Genomic DNA, 17754 nt, shown 5'->3' with positions numbered 1-17754 from the left:
TGCAAGTGTGCTCATCAGTGCAATGAGTGACACCACTTCAAATGTCATGCATTCAAATTTATGAAGAATGATGGTAGTCTCTTGTGATATTTTTTAATTTTAATTGTCTTATTGGGGGTACATTGTGGCATTTACAAATGTGTTTACAAAATATCATAGTTGAGTTCACCTTCTCCATCATGTTACTTTATTCCCTTTCCCCTCCTTCTTAGAATAGTTTCAACAGGTCTTATTTTTTCATTTTCATATATTAGTACATAATATTTTCATCCTGTGTCATTTGTAGTGAATCAGCTTTACAATTATTTTACAATACAGTTTACAAAATACTTTCATGTGTATACCATACCTAACCCCAGCTTTCTCTCCAAACTCATTTCCTCTTTCCTTTCTGCAATTTGTCTCCAACCCCCTGGGCTTCTTCACTGTTCCTAAGAAGTACTCAGTTGCATCATCCTTTGTGCCTTTTCTTTCTAGCTCTTCTGCCTGGAATGTTCTTCCTACAGATGTTGACATACCTTCCTCACCCCATTCAGGGATCCTCGCAGCAATCAATTATTCAAAGAGAATGTCCTTACCTTCACCCTCCTCAACAAATACTTGACTGAGTTGCTCTTCTCTGTCCCCCTACTCTGGTTTGCTTTTCTTGTGAGCACTTATTACATTTCAAGATAAAGTCCATCTACTTGTTTTAGTTTCTACTTGTCTTTTTCACTAAAATATAAGCTCTAGGGGGGCTAAGACTTTGTCTGCTTTGTGTAAAACTAAATCATTGATGAATAAAACTGAAATTCAAGAAAGATTTGTCAAAGTAAATGCTTGAATGTGCAGATTTGGTTATATTGTGAGTCAAGTTGGGCAGATATCTCTATTTTACAATGTGGAAACTGGGGCTCTGAGAGTTGAGTGACTTGCCTAAGGCAAGGACTTGAAATCAAGGTCATTTAGCTTCAAGTTCATAGCTGTCATACTTGATCACTTAAGTGTTCATGGAAAGGGTGGCCCTCACAACTATTTAATCTTAGACTATTAGACTGCATTTAATTTCATGCATACTTTCTGATACTTTGTTTTTAAGCCAGTGATTTCTGGAAGTATTAAAAATCTTTCTTCTAAAATTTGCTTTCTTGTTTCTCTAGAGAAATTCAGTGAAAAATGATGTTATATTTTTGCTGCATTCAGCAAATCTCTATGGTGCATATTTATGAGCAGTAGAGCTGGAAAATGGTTTTGTCTTTTTTAGGATAATGCAAACAATTCTTAGTGTTGAAGGAGAGAAGGAAAAATTTCATGCTTCTCTGAACTCATTCTGCCATCAAGCTCAGAATTTAAAGAGAATTCTGTGCTGTGATCAACTATTTAGGGTTCAAGAGCAAAGGGCAAAATGGATTGTGTATAGAAAGCCTTCATATTAGTTACCATGGTGGTGATTTAAACCATTGCACGCTGAAGGAGAAGCTTGTGTTTCCCCCCATCCATTAGTATGCCCACTTTTTTTTCCTTTTAAGAGTCTTTCTTTTTCTTTTCCTGTTATATTTTCTTTTCACCTCCCAATACTTATTTTATTTATGAAAGAAAAATGCCATTTCAGTTTTTGTTTGTTCACTGAACATTGCTTCACTTTATCTATTCACCAAACATTTTAATTGCCTACTTTCTGCCTGTTATTATATTAAATATTGGAGGTTTAAATATAGTGAGGACGCAGCATTTTCCCTCAAAGAACTTTTTATGTTTTAGATGGCAGGAAGATCATGTAAACCATTAATTGGGCAGCACTTGGCACTTCATGTTCTGATCCTATGAGCACAGCAATTCTAGGAGCCCAAATGGGATTCTTAATCCATATTGGAAGGTCAGGGGAACTTCTTGAGGGAGTAATGCTTAAAATGATTGCTACAAGTGATAAACAAATGAAAGTTAAACTACAGAGATATTTTATGTCATATTAAAAGTATCCTTTCTTACTTGTTTGAAAATATGATAAATGAAATAAAAATAGACTTGTTGAAACTATACCAGGAATGTGGGGAGGGGGAATAAAGGAGATTGAAAGAGAGGGTGAATCTAACTACAATATATATGATACATTTAAGAACTTTTATAAATGTCACAATGTACCCCAGTACAACAATAAAAAAGGAAAAATATGATTGGTCTTAGAGGATTTTTACTAAGAAATGATTAGATCTTTTCTTTTGATAGATAATTCTGGATGTTAATTAATATAATTTAAGAGAGAAGTGATGATGGTAATGGTAAGAAGGATGTGAGAAGCAGTCAGATTCTAAGGTTATTAAGAATTTATTGCCAAGGTTTATTGACTGATGTAGGTAATGATTGAGGAGGTGGGGTCATGTGTGACGATCACAAAGTTCCTCCCTTGAGTTACATTGTTCAGTAGGGTTTGATTTTTACTGAGAGAGGAGCTATGGGGAAGGGAATTTGAGGCTGAGACAAGTTGATGTCTGGTCATGTCATGTTTGATACCTGGTTAGAGTGCTCTAAAAGTTAGTTAGATTACATGTCAGGAGCTCAGGATCAAGAATGATTAATTTGGGGAAGTTTGTCAATGGGAAAGAAAATATTTGATTCCTTTATAAGAGAGTCCATGACATGTGAAGAAAAGAGTGGAAAAAAAGATCATGAGCATAACTTTTAGGAAAACAAACATGTCAAGGGTGAGAAGAGGCAGGAAGGTGAGGGGGACTGTTTAAAAAGGTAGAAGGAAAAGTAGAATTATGATATTACAGAAAGTAGACTATAGGGTAGAGTTTTGTAATGCTCAAAAAAGATGATAAAATGTCTACTATATTTGGTAACAAAAGGGTCATTGGTAGTTTTTATCAGGGAAATTTTTTTGTACGTGTTTGTTTCTTTTGACAGTACTGGGGTTTGAACTCGGGGCTTCACCCATGCTAGGTGTGCATTCCACACCCTGAGATGCAGCACTAGCTCTTTCTGCTTTAGTTATTTTTCAGGTAGGGTCTCATGTTTTTCCCTATGGCCAATCTCAGACCATGATCCTCTTTATGTATGCCTCCTAAGTAGCATGAACTGGAGGCATGCACCACTATACCCCATATATTTGTTGAGTTGGGCTTTTCTAACATTTTTGCCCAGGCTGGCCTCAAATTGTGATATGCCTAATCTCTACCTCCTGAGTATTTGGGATTATAGGCATGAACCACAATGCCTAGCCGTAAGGGAAGTTTTTAATGGAGTGATCTCCAGGATGTCAGATTTTTGTGTGTTTATGAGTAAATGGGAATAGGGAAGAAGAGACAGCAAGGATGGATTACTCATTCCCAAAGCTAGAGTGTCATAGTAAAAGGATTGATAAAATGACATTCTCAATCAATATAGGGTTAAACTGTTTTATCATTTTTTAAAAGAGAGATTGAGTATATGAAAATGTTCATCTTTAAAGAGAGCTGTAGTAGGACAGTGGCTAAAAATGCACATAATGAATGAGAGATGGAGAAAATTTCCTGAGGAGGCTGGGGGCTAAGACTGGCAACAATGAAGAGTAGAGTTACCTTAGAGTGGAAAAGGGACATCATGTGTGAGGGAAGGAGATAAGAGGAAGATACAGATGTGTGTTTGCAAATGATGAGTAAGAAAAGACTGAAAGGATGTGGTAGAGAGGGTGGGGGGGGAAGGGAAAGACTGAGAGAGTGAGAGAGAGGGAGAGAGAGAAAGAGAGAAAGAAGGGACTGGGAGATTGGGAGAAAATGGAAACATTCAGAAAGGTACTGAAGAGGTTAAAAATAGATGTTGTGGGCCAGTGGATGCGACATCTAGAGGACAGAATTTGGATTTGAGAATGGGGAGCTGGACTTTAAGATTTCAGATTCATCCTGGAAGAATGGCTGATTCAGGGTCAGGGTCTGGGAGCTGCTGATTGAGGGAACAGGAAGTGAAATTCAATGAAGTCAAGGAGGTTGAGGATGGATGTGTTCTGAAGTCACTGAAGATAAATTTGAAGATGAAAGCTGTCAATCAGATGTCAGTCAACAACAGCTGCCTCAATCAGGTTTCTATTACTGTGACAAAAATACGTGAGATAACTTAGAAGAAGGAAAATGTTTGTTTTGGCTCACAGTTCCATGTGTTTCATCTATGGTTGTTCAGTCCTAGGCCTGTGACAAGGTGGAACATCATGGCAAGGAATGGTGGGGAGAAAAACTACTCATCTCATGGTGACCAGGAAGAAAGAAAGAGATTGAGAGAGAGAAACAGAGGGGGGGGGGGGGAGAGAGAGAGAGAGAGAGAGAGAGAGAGAGAGAGATGTATGAAGGAAGGTCCAAGGGTATGGCCCAATGACCTAACTTCCTTCTGGTAGACAGGGGAAATAAACTAGCCAAATGATAGGAGCACCAAACAAACATGCAAATGCTATTTTCTAAGTGAATTTCCTGAGTGTAAGAAACTGATGATACGGAAATGACTGTAAGAAGTAGGAAGATTGACTGTTTTCTGCTCCCCAAGTTATGAGAAAGTGGGGAAAATGAGAAGAAGTGACTGGGGATAGTATTTAGGTGGAGGTGGAGTTTATATAGAACGCTTGCTTTGGGAGTGAGGCAGGAATGGGGCACATATCCAGGGAGGAAGTGCCGTTTATAAGTAAATAGAGCTTAAATGTCTGGGAGTGACATAAAATATGAGGACATACGGACAAGGAAGCCCCAAGTGTGTAGGCATGAGTACAGAAAAGGGTGTGAAGTCAGGGTAGAGACATGGAGAAGCATGACAAGTATGTGAACAATCTTAACATATCTGGCTTCAATTTCCTTCTGTGATGTCCTCCCTTGTCAGAATGAGAATTTGAGGATCTTTGGGATGTGATACTGTAGAGGAATTCAGTGTGGAGGGGTGTATTTGCTCACAAATGAGAGCACAGGGAATCTCAAGACACTAAGAAGAGGTCCAGGTGCAGGAAATAAGAGAAAACCCCATGGAAACCAAAGTCATTACCTTCCAAGGACATAAGAACAAGCAGATAGAATTGAAAGGCCAAGAAGCAGTGATGGATGATACTGCTCCACCCACTCTTTGACATTTAAACTCTGCGTCGTGGGCTAGGCATCATGGTCAGAGTTGGTTTCTTGTTTTTCTCTGCTCCACATCTTATTTAGCTTCACAAATCATCGACTCTTCACCCATTGTATAATGTCCTAATGATCTGAAAGTTCTCTGTCTAATGTGATTCATTTGAGTCCTTCAAGACCTGGCCCTCTATATTCCTGTAGAGTTTAAAAGAAGTAGCTCAACTTACTACTTGTAAGAGAGGCAGAAAGTATGCATTCATCTCATTCAATGATAAATCTAGAATACCTGATTTAGACAGGTAAGAAATAATCTGTCACCATCAAAAGAAGTTTACCGTCATTAGAAATATTCAGTTTGAAATATTAATTGTTTAGGATTGAAGATGGCATTTTCAAACCTGACACAACACGGCACTTAGAATTCAGCTGCCAGGTGGTGGCATAGCATTGCACAAAAGAAGACATACATGTTAAAATGACCTTGGATCAGATCAGTGCACACCATGCAAAGACAGAGATAATACAACAATGTGTAGTCCTGTCTGTTATTCAAGGACAAAACATATAAGTAGGGAATAAATGCTAGGAAGCTGACATTTTTAGTCAACCTAAGTTAAGTCAGAACTTTACAGTTCTGATTTTGATGATTACAAACTGTTTGTTAGGAGTACAGTCCTCTTTTTTTGTCTCCTCTCTCTCTCTCTATATATATTTTCTTTTGATATCTGAGTTTGAACTCAGTGTTCTGCATTTTCTAGGCAGGAGAGCTACCATTTGAGCCATGCCTCCAGCCCTTTTTGCTCTGGTTATTTTGAAGATAGGGTCCCATTTTTTTACCCAGGCCAGCCTGGACCACAATGATACAATTTTATGCTTCCCACCATAGCTGCATAGCTGAGGTGACAGGCATGAACCACCATGACCAGCAGTTTTTTTTTTTTTTTCAATTGAGATGGGATCTTGCAAACTTTTTTTTTGCCCACCTGGGCTGGCCTAGAACATCCTCTAGATGTCAACCTCTTGTCTAGCTGGGATGACACGTGCTTGCCCCTCAGACCAGCTATTCGTTGAGATGGTGTCTCATGAGCATTTTCCCAGACTAGTCTTGAATCATGATCCTTCCTATTGTGTGAATTGTACTTTTCAATTTTCAAAAAATCATTTTGAAGTTTTTTATTTTTTACGTTCTTTATTCTGTGTATGTGCCATGAGCCAACAAAGTTATAAAGGAAGGTCTTAATTTCTGCTTTCATAAAGTTTGCAGTACAACAAGCATGCTGAAGAAAATCCACTACTACTTGAACATACTGTGAGAAAGAAGGATACTGAATATTTGTTCTTGGTTAATTCTCTCACATTCCTTTTTTACAGGTCATTATTGACACTCTAATTCACCCAATAATGGACATTTCTCATGTACCAACTGCTTTTGTGTTGGGTTAAGGAAGATGAACTCTTATTCATGGTTCCTGCCTTCTAAGACTCAACCAATGAGAGAAACACAAAAGAACATGGACAATCACAGGGGTTTTCACTGGGGCTCTGGGAGAAGATCCTAATGCCTATTTGGGCAGGTAGTGTCACAAACCCTTCTCAGAGGTGGCAATGTCTGAGTTGAGTTCTGAAAGATGAGCAGGAGCAATGTAAATAAAAGAGACAGGCTGGGAGAGAATTTTTGCTGAAGGCTCACCATGGGCAACATGTGTGGTGGGTTCTGGAAATCTTGTTCATTATGGCTGGAACTTGATGCACTAGAGGTAGATTGTTAACAGATAAGGCTGGGGACCAACCTGGAGTGGTGTAAGTCTGATGCCAGATGTAAGACTACCTGGTTTTCAAAATAGGATATATGTGCTCTATTTTGTGACCTGACATTTGCTTTTTTTGTAAGAAGTTCCTTCTATTCTCATTAATGTGTGCTCACCACTAACTACATGTATGCATGTCAAATGATAAAGTTATGGTTTCTCTTTCCTTGCTACTTAAAAAAGGTTGTGATCATGGGAAAGATTAAATAAAAAGAAAATAAAAACTAAAAGGCCACTGGACATGGTGTTTCACACCTGTAATCCTACCTACTTAAGGAGATGGAGATCTGGAGGATCGTGGTTTGAGGACAGTCTGGGCAGAGTTTGAGAGACCCAAATCTCAACCAATAAAAGCTGAGCCTGTGGTATGCGTTTTTCATCCCAGTTGTTCAGGAAGCATAAATAGGAGGCTAGCAGTCCAGGTTGACTTGTCATAAAGTCACATTCCTTTGGGTATATCCCTAGGAGTTGGGTTGCTGGATCATATGGCAGATCTATGCTTAGTTTTTTAAGAAGCCTCCATATTGTTTTCCAGAGTGGTTGCAAAAACTTGCATTCCCACCAACAGTGTATGAGGGTTCCTTTTTCGCCACATCCTCGCCAATACCTGTTGTTGGTGGTGTTTTTGATGATAGCTATTCTAACAGGGGTGAGGTGGAATCTTAGTGTGGTTTTGATTTGCATTTCCTTTAAGGCCAAAGATGGTGAACATTTTTTCATGTGTTTTTTGGCCATTTGAATTTCTTCTTTTGAAAAAGTTCTGTTTAGTTCAGTTACCCATTTCTTTATTGGTTCTTTGATTTTGGGAGAGTTTAGTTTTTTGAGTTCCCTGTATATTCTGGTTATCAGTTCTTTGTCTGATGTATAGCTAGCAAATATTTTCTCCCACTCTGTGGGTGGTCTCTTCAGTTTAGAAACCATTTTTTTTTGTTGTGCAGAAGCTTTTTAATTTTATGTAGTCCCATTTGTCCATCCTTTCTCTTAGTTGTTGAGCTGCTGGGGTTCTACTGAGAAAGTTCTTGCCTTTATCTATTGCTTTTAGAGTATTCCCTGCTCTTTCCTGTAGTAACTTCAGAGTTTCTGGTCTGATATTAAGGTCCTTGATTCATTTTGAGTTTATACTAGTACAGAGTGATAAACATGGATCTAGTTTCAGTTTTTTGCAGGCAGAAAACCACTTTTCCCAGCAACATTTGTTGAAGAGGCTGTCTTTTCTCCATCATATGTCTTTGGAGCCTTTATCAAAAATAAGATGGGCGGAGTTGTGTGGATTCATGTCTGGGTCCTCTATTCTGTTTCACTGGTCTTCATATCTGTTTTTGTGCCAGTACCATGCTGTTTTTATTGTTATTGCTTTGTAATATAGTTTGAAGTCAGGTATTGTGATACCTCTAGCATTGCTCTTTTTGCTGAGTATTACCTTGGCTAGGCTTTCTCTAGGTTTGGGAAATTTTCTGTTATTATGTTGTTGAATATATTATGAATCCCTTTTGCTTGCACCTCTTCGCCTTCTTAAATGTCCATGATTCTCTGGTTGGTCTTTTGTTGGAGTTGGTGAGTTCTTGTATGTTCTTTTCGCACATCTTGAGTTGTTTAACTAATATCTCTTCAGTTTTTTCTTTAATTTCCATTTTGTCTTCAAGTTCTGAGATTCTGTCTTCTTGTTCTAGTCTGTTGGAGTAGACTTCCATTGTGTTTTGTATTTCTGTTTTATTCTTTTTTCTGAGGTTTTCCATATCATGGGTCACTTCCTCTCTAATATTGTCTATTTTTGTCTTTAATTCATTTATTTCTCTATTTATAGTGTTCTCTATTTCACTTTGGTGTTTATTTAGGGCTTCTATGAGTTCTTTTATTTATTTTTGTGTCTTCTCATATTATTTATTTTTGGTGTCTTGAAATTTCTTGAGTACCACTTGTATGTTTTGGTTAACCATGTCTAGTAACATCTCCATGAAATTCTGAGTGATTACTTGCAGAATTTTTTTGGGGGGTATTCTTGTGGGCATCATTGGGTTCTTGGCATCATTTATCTTTGTTTTTTGGAGTCCAGTACTAGGTATCTGTTTTTTTTTTATTTCCCTCTGAATCCTATATTAAATTATTTTTTGGGGGGAGAATGGTTTCCATTCCTTTTTTATCTTACCGTTGCTTCATGTGGTGCTGTGCAACCATGTTGTTGATAGGCTAGTTTGTGGTTTCAGTCTCCTGTTTTCTTTCCCTTGGTTTAATTTTGTTTTGTGGCTGTATTGAGTTTGTAGCTAAGTGTGTGTGTGTGTGTGTGTGTGTGTGTAATTTAGTATTTGCTAATTCACAACAGTACAACTAACAATTATAACAACAACAAAAAAAAAACCCAAAGAAATGAAGATGGAGAGATGAGCAAACAAACACAAACAAACAAACAGACAAGCATACAAACCAATAAACAAAAAATTCCAAGTTTAGGAACAACAGAATTTCAGTCTTAGTTTGAGTTCTGGTGTTACTCCTCCAGCATCCAATCCTGGTGTTGGTATTTAAGTCGAAGCTCTGCTGTAGTCTTTCCAGGTCTTTGGGTAGCATTTTTTTTTTTCTTCTGTCTTTCAGAGGCAGCTGCTTGGTCAGTTCCTCCCTCTGTGATGTGTGGCAATTTAAGTTTGCATGTTGCCCTCAGATTCCAGAATCAGCTCTGTAGCCCACCAGCTTTCCTGCTTTGGAGTTGGGCTTTCACTGTGCTAGATTACTGGGGTCTTGTTTCTTTGCCTACCCCCCTTTCTCTGGGGCAAGGTCAGTGAAAATTATTTTTCAATTTTGTAGTGTTGTTTGACTTTGGATGTTGCTAACTGGCTCAGAAGAACAGCTTTGTGGACTGCTACCTGCCCTATTTTAGGTAGCAGCTTGTCACCCACCTGTTGTCAGCCCTTCTGCTTTTCCAGCCTTTGTTTACTGAAAGTTCTCATGGAGATCAGCTCCTTACTCCTCCTCCCTTCTCCGGTGTGCTTTGGGCAACTCCATCCCTCTGCTGTGTGTTAGCTTTCAGTTCCTTGTTTATTGTTCTTTTTGTGTGTGTGTGTGGGGATTGGAGGGTCAGTCTATCCAGGGAGCTATCCTGGTTTATCCTAGGGGTGACTGGGGGGAACCACATGATGCTTGGTGCTCTCCTGTTGGTCTGCCAAGTATCTCCCAAGCAGGTTTGGAACGAGCATCTGGTGGTATAGCAGCCCTCCTGTTTTCTCAGAGTAACGTGGCATGGAGAAGCTTTCTGTGGACTAGGGGTTCAGGGTGTCAAAGTTTTGATTCTCCTTGCTGCTTTATTTCTGCCAAGTGTGGCTCCAGCATCTCAGTGAGGTTTTGGAGTCTTGGAGCTCACGCTGTTGCTTCTGTGAACATTTGCCATCTTGGATCATCAACCAGAAAATACTTCTTCATAAAATTTTATGCTGCTGAGAAACTGAATTAATATAAAGTAGATTTAATTTCTGGTTGGTTGGACCATTAAATGTAATACTCAAATGAAAATTTAACTGTGTTATATATTTTTAATTAAAATGAGCTAGTATGAAATGGAATAGAATATAACAAAACATTCATAAATCAACATTGTGCTTATTAATAGGGGTCTGTCCTGCCACAGTTGATGCTATTTTTGGTATGAAGATATACAAGGTTAGTTGTTGCTAGGATGCCATAAGGTCAGTTTTGTGCTTTTTTCAGGTCCTCTGAGCATTGTACTAAGTAATACTGATTGTGTGTTTGATCATATTGATGTTGTGTGTTTTCTGAGTTTCAGTTTACTTGGAGATAATGTTTACATAAAAATGCACAGATTATTAAGTTAGCACATTACATGCTAAGTAGTAAGTCATAACTATAAGTCAAGATTATAAATTGCAGAAATCACCTTCTTCCTGTTTAACCACCCTGGAGTATAGTATGTGTTTGATAAAAGTAGATGCAATAAACAATTGACAAAGGTGTAACTGAATGTTGTAGTTGGTAAAGTGAAAGGATTCAGAGATAAACAGAGAAAGAGAGAGAGGGAGTGAGAGAGAGGGAGAGAGAGAGAGATTGAGACAGTAGGAATCATCAGAAAAAGCTTAAGCACAAAGTAAATCTTTTTAAATGTGTTATCTTGGAGAAACAGACACATTGATTATAAAATTTTCTTCTTCATATGTTTTGGTATTTTAAAAGCCTTATTGCATCTAAGTACTTTATGGATGGCTGTGCCTTTGCTTGGTGCGATAGAAAGAACTCAGGGTCTGAATTCAGGTATAAGACTATTTATTTATTATTTTGCATTACTGGGGTTTGAACTCCAGGCTTCATGCTTGCTAGGCAGGTACTCTCTGCTGTAGCTCTTGAGCCATACTATCAGCCCTTGTTTGCTTTATTTATTTTTAGGATGCAGTCTTGTGGCTTTGCCTAGGACCAGTCATAGACCTTGTACCTCCTATCTATGCCTTCTACAGAGCTAAGATCATGAATATGCATTACCACACCTGACTTCCTCACTTATTGGTTGAGATGGAGTCTGTCTAACTTTTGCCCAGGCTGGACTCAAACTGTGAGCTTTTCATTCTCCACCCCCAAGTACCTGGGATTACAGTCATTTGCCACCATTCCTGGCCTTCAGACATTAAGACTTTATTACTGTATATTTAATACTAGTAAAATTTATTATTTAAAAAATAAAATCCCTGGAGCTGGAGGTGTGGCTCATGTGGTAGAGTGCCTAAAGCAAAAGTCCTGAGTTCAAACCCTAGTACTACCAGAAAAAAACAAAACAATAAACAGTAATGGCCCTGAACAAGAGGTGTTGTAAATGATTTGGATTAAAAAAAAGGAACCAGAGAGTTGTAGGTTAGATGCATGGCAGTAGCCAAATTGATGAAATGGGAAAGCTCAAAGTATGTTTGAGAGGGTTGGGTAGAGGGGCAAGAAGAAGGAGGTAAGTAAGATCTGATGGGGCAAATATTGGACCAGAAGCTTCCTAGGTAAGAATCTCTTTTGAAGATTGATTTCAAGGCCAGGCGTGATGGCTCATGTCTATAATCCCAGGTACTTGGGAGGTGTAGGTAGTAGGATTACAAATTAGAGGTCAGCCTAGGCAGATTAAGCAAGAAACTCTATCTAAAAAAGAAAATAAAACAAAGGGTCTAGGGGCATGGCTCAAGGGCTAGAACACTTGCCTAGAATGCCCAAGTTCCTGCTTTTGATCCTCAATACTGCAGAAAGAGATTTTAGGACTGGAAATAGACCCTGGTTCTCTGGAAATTACCCTTACCTATGGACTGATTTCTAAAAAGTATGAATATCAATTTTAAAAATTTTAATCTCTCATCGTTATAAAATGAGTGTCTATTTTAGGTATGAGTCATTTGCACTTTAATGTGAATGAATGTCAAAGTAGAGGCTGGTAATTGTTTGGCCAAAGCATCATGGAAACAAAGGAAGTTTGGAAGTACTGCAGTAGGGGGGGCAGTGGAAGAAGAGGTTCACTAAGGGACTGAGAGGCCACACACAATTTCCTCCTTTATAGCATTGTTCTCCTGAGCTCTTGGTAGGCTCAGTGGTGATGGAAATGGGAAGCCACTGGAAAGGACCCTGGTGCATTTTTGTACATAGCTTCTCCAGAGTATCATCTGCTTCACTCCCTCTGAGTGCAACATCCAGTTACTTTATTGCTGGCTTTGCCCTCACTTGATGCAGTGGAAGGAACTCAGGGTCTGCATTTAGGTAAACTGTAACTGCAGAGACAGCTCTGATGCTTGCTGTTTAAGAAACTTAGTGTCTCCACCTTTAATAAAGGGTCAGTATCCTTCACTAGTAGGCTTCTATATGCATGAAGTGACAGCAATAAGAAACATTGTCATTATTATTTCCCTTTATCCCTCCACAGGAGGTGGAGAGTGGCCTGTATAGGCTTATCTCACCTTGGGGATTTGTTTTCCCTTACTGCTTTGGCTTGTTGAGAATTCATGACTATTAGGAAGATCATTTATAGAACTAGAGCCCATAAAAATGTACCTTTTAAATAATAAAAAGAATTAACCTAGAAGGTAACACACACGCACAGGAAATTAATGTGAGTCAACTCCCTGTATAGCTATCCTTATCTCAACCAGCAAAAATCCTTGTTCCTTCCTATTATTGCTTATACTCTCTCTACAACAAAATTAGAGATAAGGGCAAAATAGTTTCTGCTGGGTATTGAGGGGGTGGGGGGGAGAGGGAGGGGGTGGAGTGGGTGGTAAGGGAGGGGGTGGGTGCAGGGGGGAGAAATGACCCAAGCCTTGTATGCACATATGAGTAATAAAACAATAAAAAAAAATCAATCACTTTATGTTCTAAACAAGCAGCAATCAGAAATATTGTGTGACAAAGCATTTTCCCCTTTGCTAGGCGACAATGCGTTATGTTTCACATTGGTATTCAGTACAGATAGACTTGTTACTTCTTAGTGTGATCACCAAGTGCTCCAAGCCGGGTTTATTATCTCTCTGCTGTTTACACACTAGGTTTCTTAAGCATTTTATGGATGTCTGCTACAGTCTAAGTCCTCTTATAGTCCAGCAATGGCCTATCCAATTGGTAGACTTCCTTGCATTGTTAATACTTTATTTCATGAATTGCCATCATTTGAAGTAGGAGGATGAGTGATCTGAAACACCTCTCTCTAGAAAGTTCACTGCTTCTGGCCTCACCTGTAACTCAGTAGCTATACTTGTGATGCCTAGATACTGAATGAAGCATCCTCACACAGTTCACTGGGGTGATAAAGCCACAGATCACCACAGATCAGAGAAGGACCAGTTCCCTTAAACTCTCACCCTATCACAGCAGACATCCTTGTGTCAGCCATGTGTCTGGTCCCAGAATCCAGAAACAAAATTAAAAATGTAAATTGGACTATATAATTCCCTTGATTAAATTCCTTCAGTGGCTTTATGTTGCAGTTAGAATAAAATCCAACTCCTTCCAGTGACTTATAAGACCTTGTCTCTGCTTATGCTTCTGATTACCATTCTTTCCACCCTACCATGCTGTCACTCCAAGGTTCTTTCGGTTCCTTGAATGTGCCACATTTCTTTCCACCTTAGGCAGTGCTCCCCAGTCTCTCCGCTAGAACACTGTGAATCCATGAGTGCCTACTTCCTGTAATTCAATCTCAGCTAGGTGCCATTCCTGTCAAGAGCTGATTCTGACTCTGCCCCAGGCTAGTTACTCTCACCCCTTCACTGTCCTGCAGATTCCTCTGCTTTATTTTCTTCACAGCATGGGTTACTTTTTGAAATATTACTTATGCTTTTAATTTGTTGATTATCTATGTCCCCTTCTATACTCTAAGCTCCCTGATAACAGGGGACTAGTGAGTCTTACTTGCTGTTGCATTTACTGCCTCCAAAGGTCACCCAGTCAGGTACTTAATGCATAGTTGAAAGAATGACTTGTGAAAATAAAATAGAAATAGAAAATGGTTAGAAAGGAAGTTTGAACTTTTCACTATTACATTCAGATGAATAATGCATATTCTTTCTTTGGTTATTAATGATTTTTATGAACAGGGAAATTCTCATATCACATAAACAGAAAATAGTAAGTATTTTTTTCTATTTCCCTGAAGAAGCAGCACTGGCTAGTACTGCAAAACAAGATTGTGTATGTGGGGTGTGTGTGTGTGTGTGTGTGTGTGTGTGTGTGTGTGTGTGTGTGTGAACCCAGGTTCTAAGTAGTTTAGAGCCTGTTTTAGATCCTACTTTTGGACTTTTGGTATCCATACATGTTGGTTTAGATTTGGCTTTTAGATGGTTGTCTAATTTAGGCAAATGAAATTGAATTAGAGACCCCAAATAAAGCTTTTCTCACTGCTAAGACTCAAAATACTTTCTTAAAATAGTTGAGACTAGATGAAGATAGTAACTTGCTAAGTGTTTCACTATTTTCAGAGGTGGGTTCTAAATCTATTTTATTAATCAGAGCTGCTTACATTGAAACAAATGGACATGACTTTGATAGGTACAGACTACTTTAGTCAAAACAACTGTCCTGGGTGTGACGTGCTGGAATATGACTTATTCTGAAAAAGAATAAAGGAGATGAAAGAGAACCTTGTTCTCAAGGTTGTTATCATTAAGTCTTGAGGGGTGGCAAGACCTCCTGAGGGCTCAGTCTCCCAAGCCTGCCTCTTTGCTTCTAACCCTGTTGAAATGACCTAACAGAGGCACATATTCTTTCATGATAAAGAACTGTAGGCAAGATTAACATTCTTTATTAGAAGAGAACAACAGAAAATCTCATTTGATGCTTACTCACTGTGGATGTGGAATTAACTATTCTGTACACTTCACAGAGCATAATGAAGATAGCATATGTACAGAGACTTGCCATTCCTTTTCAGCGGGTTTAATTTAACAAAAATGAGACTGCATTTAAAAAAAAAACTGACTTTTTAAAATAGATGAAGAATCTGGAATGAGCATTTGATGGAACACAACATTTGCTTGTGACTGATAGATATGCATGTCAAGACCAAAGATACAAAGGACAATTAATTCTTTAAGAATGTTTTAATTTCGCATACCAAAATGACTATTATGAATTTTGTCTACATTGTAAGTAGTAAACATCAATTCTTTTTTACCTTCTTCTTGAAACATTAGGATAATACTAACACATTTTGACATAAGCTTAGGTGCTTTCATTCTAATATATTTAGGTTCAGGGACTCTAAATGCTATTTGGGCATTATTTAAATTTCAAATGCTATCCTGCTTGCAAGTATGGATTGTTGAGTTTCATTTGTATTCCATTGCTATTTTCTTTTTAATCATCTGAACAAATGAGATTTTCCAAACTATTCTTTTTCCATTTTAGCTGGATTTATGTTTTCAGAACAATAAATGTTAGAACTCACAGATCTAATTTAGTTTGAAAAATGCATTAATTTGGTGCATCAGGAAAATTGTAAAAGGTCAGATGGTCTGTTTACTATCTGTAATTCATTCTTTGTCCTGAAAGTACAAAAGTTTTCTGTAATTTCATTTTTATCTTTAGTTTTGTAGAATGAATACTTAACATGAAGCTTATAAAGTACTTCTAAAGCCCTCCCCTTTTAAAAATGAACTGTTCAGTTTGATTATTTGGACAATCATTTCAATTGGAAGTAGTGATAAGTCAATTTTTTTTGCCTCTTTATGTCCTTCCTCTTATTCTGTCACAGTATTTGAAAAGTGAATGACTTGTCACAAGATGGAGCCACAGCAGAAAAAAGTCAAAAAATACTGTTATTTGCATGTGGTGAATACATAGAAAACTGGTGTGAAAATTTTCTTGTTTTATTGTGATTTGGGTTGAAAAGACTCAAAAGTAAAGAGTCATAGAATCATTTGTTTTTTAGGTTTAGTCCATGGCTGGCATTAAGGAAAAAGTTCATGCCTAAGTATTTTTTAACACATCTGAGCAGTATGCCCCTTAAAAAACAGAGTTTATATTGTTTTCAGCAAATTTCTTACATGAAAAACTGGGAAGAACTCTTGTAGGGGGTTCATTTTTCTTTTTCTAGGAAAAGAAAAGGAGAAAGTAAACATTGCTACCTGCTGAAAGAATTACAGAGCAGACAGGTTTCTTGTCCCTTGGAACTGATCCCAGCAAGGGCTGGGATTTCAAAGGGAACTTGTATGCTCTGTCAATATTTTAGAGCCAGAAACAAAGAAATGAGTAGATTCTTGGTAAAAACTGAAAATCTTGATAATACATAAATTATTTCAAATTGTCCTCACTTTAGTAGATATTAGAATTATGAGTTTCCCCTATGTCCTGAATTTCTACTTTGTAGACATTCTATCTCTCAATTTCTAATGCTAAAGCATTCCCTTAATGGGGTCTTAGAGTCTTGCTGACACCCTGTTCAATATAGTGACCTTGATGCATGACTAGAATCACCTTGTTTGTCAGTATGGAAGCAACCTCAGTGGACATGTCTTATTTCTTAATTTTTGCTTAAAGAAAAAGTAATGCTCTCATTAGTTTAGTCAGGTTGATACCATCTTATCTGTAGGAATTTAGTGGCTTGAGCTTCCACTCAGTGTTTTTTCCTCCTTAAACCGAGTCAATTTCCTTAGAAGTCCAATGTTACTGTATCTCTTAAGTGAGGAAGATAACAAATAAATTCCTAAATTTTTCTGACTTTGATAAGGGGGATGCTTCACCCTTCCCCAAGAGTTCTTCACCTTGACAAGTTGCAAATAATATGACATGACTGGTGACAAGCTCTAGGTGGGATGGAGCAATGTTGCTCATAGCATCTCCCTTTGACAATGGATCTCACAGGGTTTAGCAGTTAAGTGGAGCCTGTTTCGTTTTGTAGTCGTTCTCCTCCTAGTCTCTTTAACTGATGCCATGATCCCTCTACTCTTGGTCAGCTCAGAGAGGTACTCTTCACTCTGATCACTAGAAGGCCATGATTAAATGGTATGTACCCCTTTTGCAGAATCATTCCTTTAAAGTAAAGTCATTCCAAAAATTCTTGAATTGTATTAGCTAAGTATATTATATGCCACGGAAATAAGGAATCTGATTAGAATAAATAAAAATAGTGGAAGGATTTTTTTTTCAACGAAGAAACAGATATATTTTATGAAACAAGAAGAAAGAACAACTGAATATTAGAAAAAACAGATCTGGGAGGAGAAGTGCCAGAAGAAACCAAAGAACTACCCCCTCCATTTTCGTACATCCCTTGTTTGTTCTTTGTCACGGATGGGAATCTTGCTTGTTATCATTATACATTGACCAATCTTTTTAAGCTTATCAGGAACATTTAGATCTGAAACCATTTTCAACTGCTTATCAGTTTATATATCTTAGTTTAAAATCCTAAGAAAGAATTTGTTTTAGCTTACAGGCCAAAA

This window comes from Castor canadensis, chromosome 12 (genome assembly GCF_047511655.1).
Source record: "Castor canadensis chromosome 12, mCasCan1.hap1v2, whole genome shotgun sequence".
Lineage (NCBI taxonomy): Eukaryota > Metazoa > Chordata > Mammalia > Rodentia > Castoridae > Castor > Castor canadensis.
The sequence above is the reverse complement of the archived record's forward strand: the minus strand, read 5'-3'. Positions refer to the sequence as shown.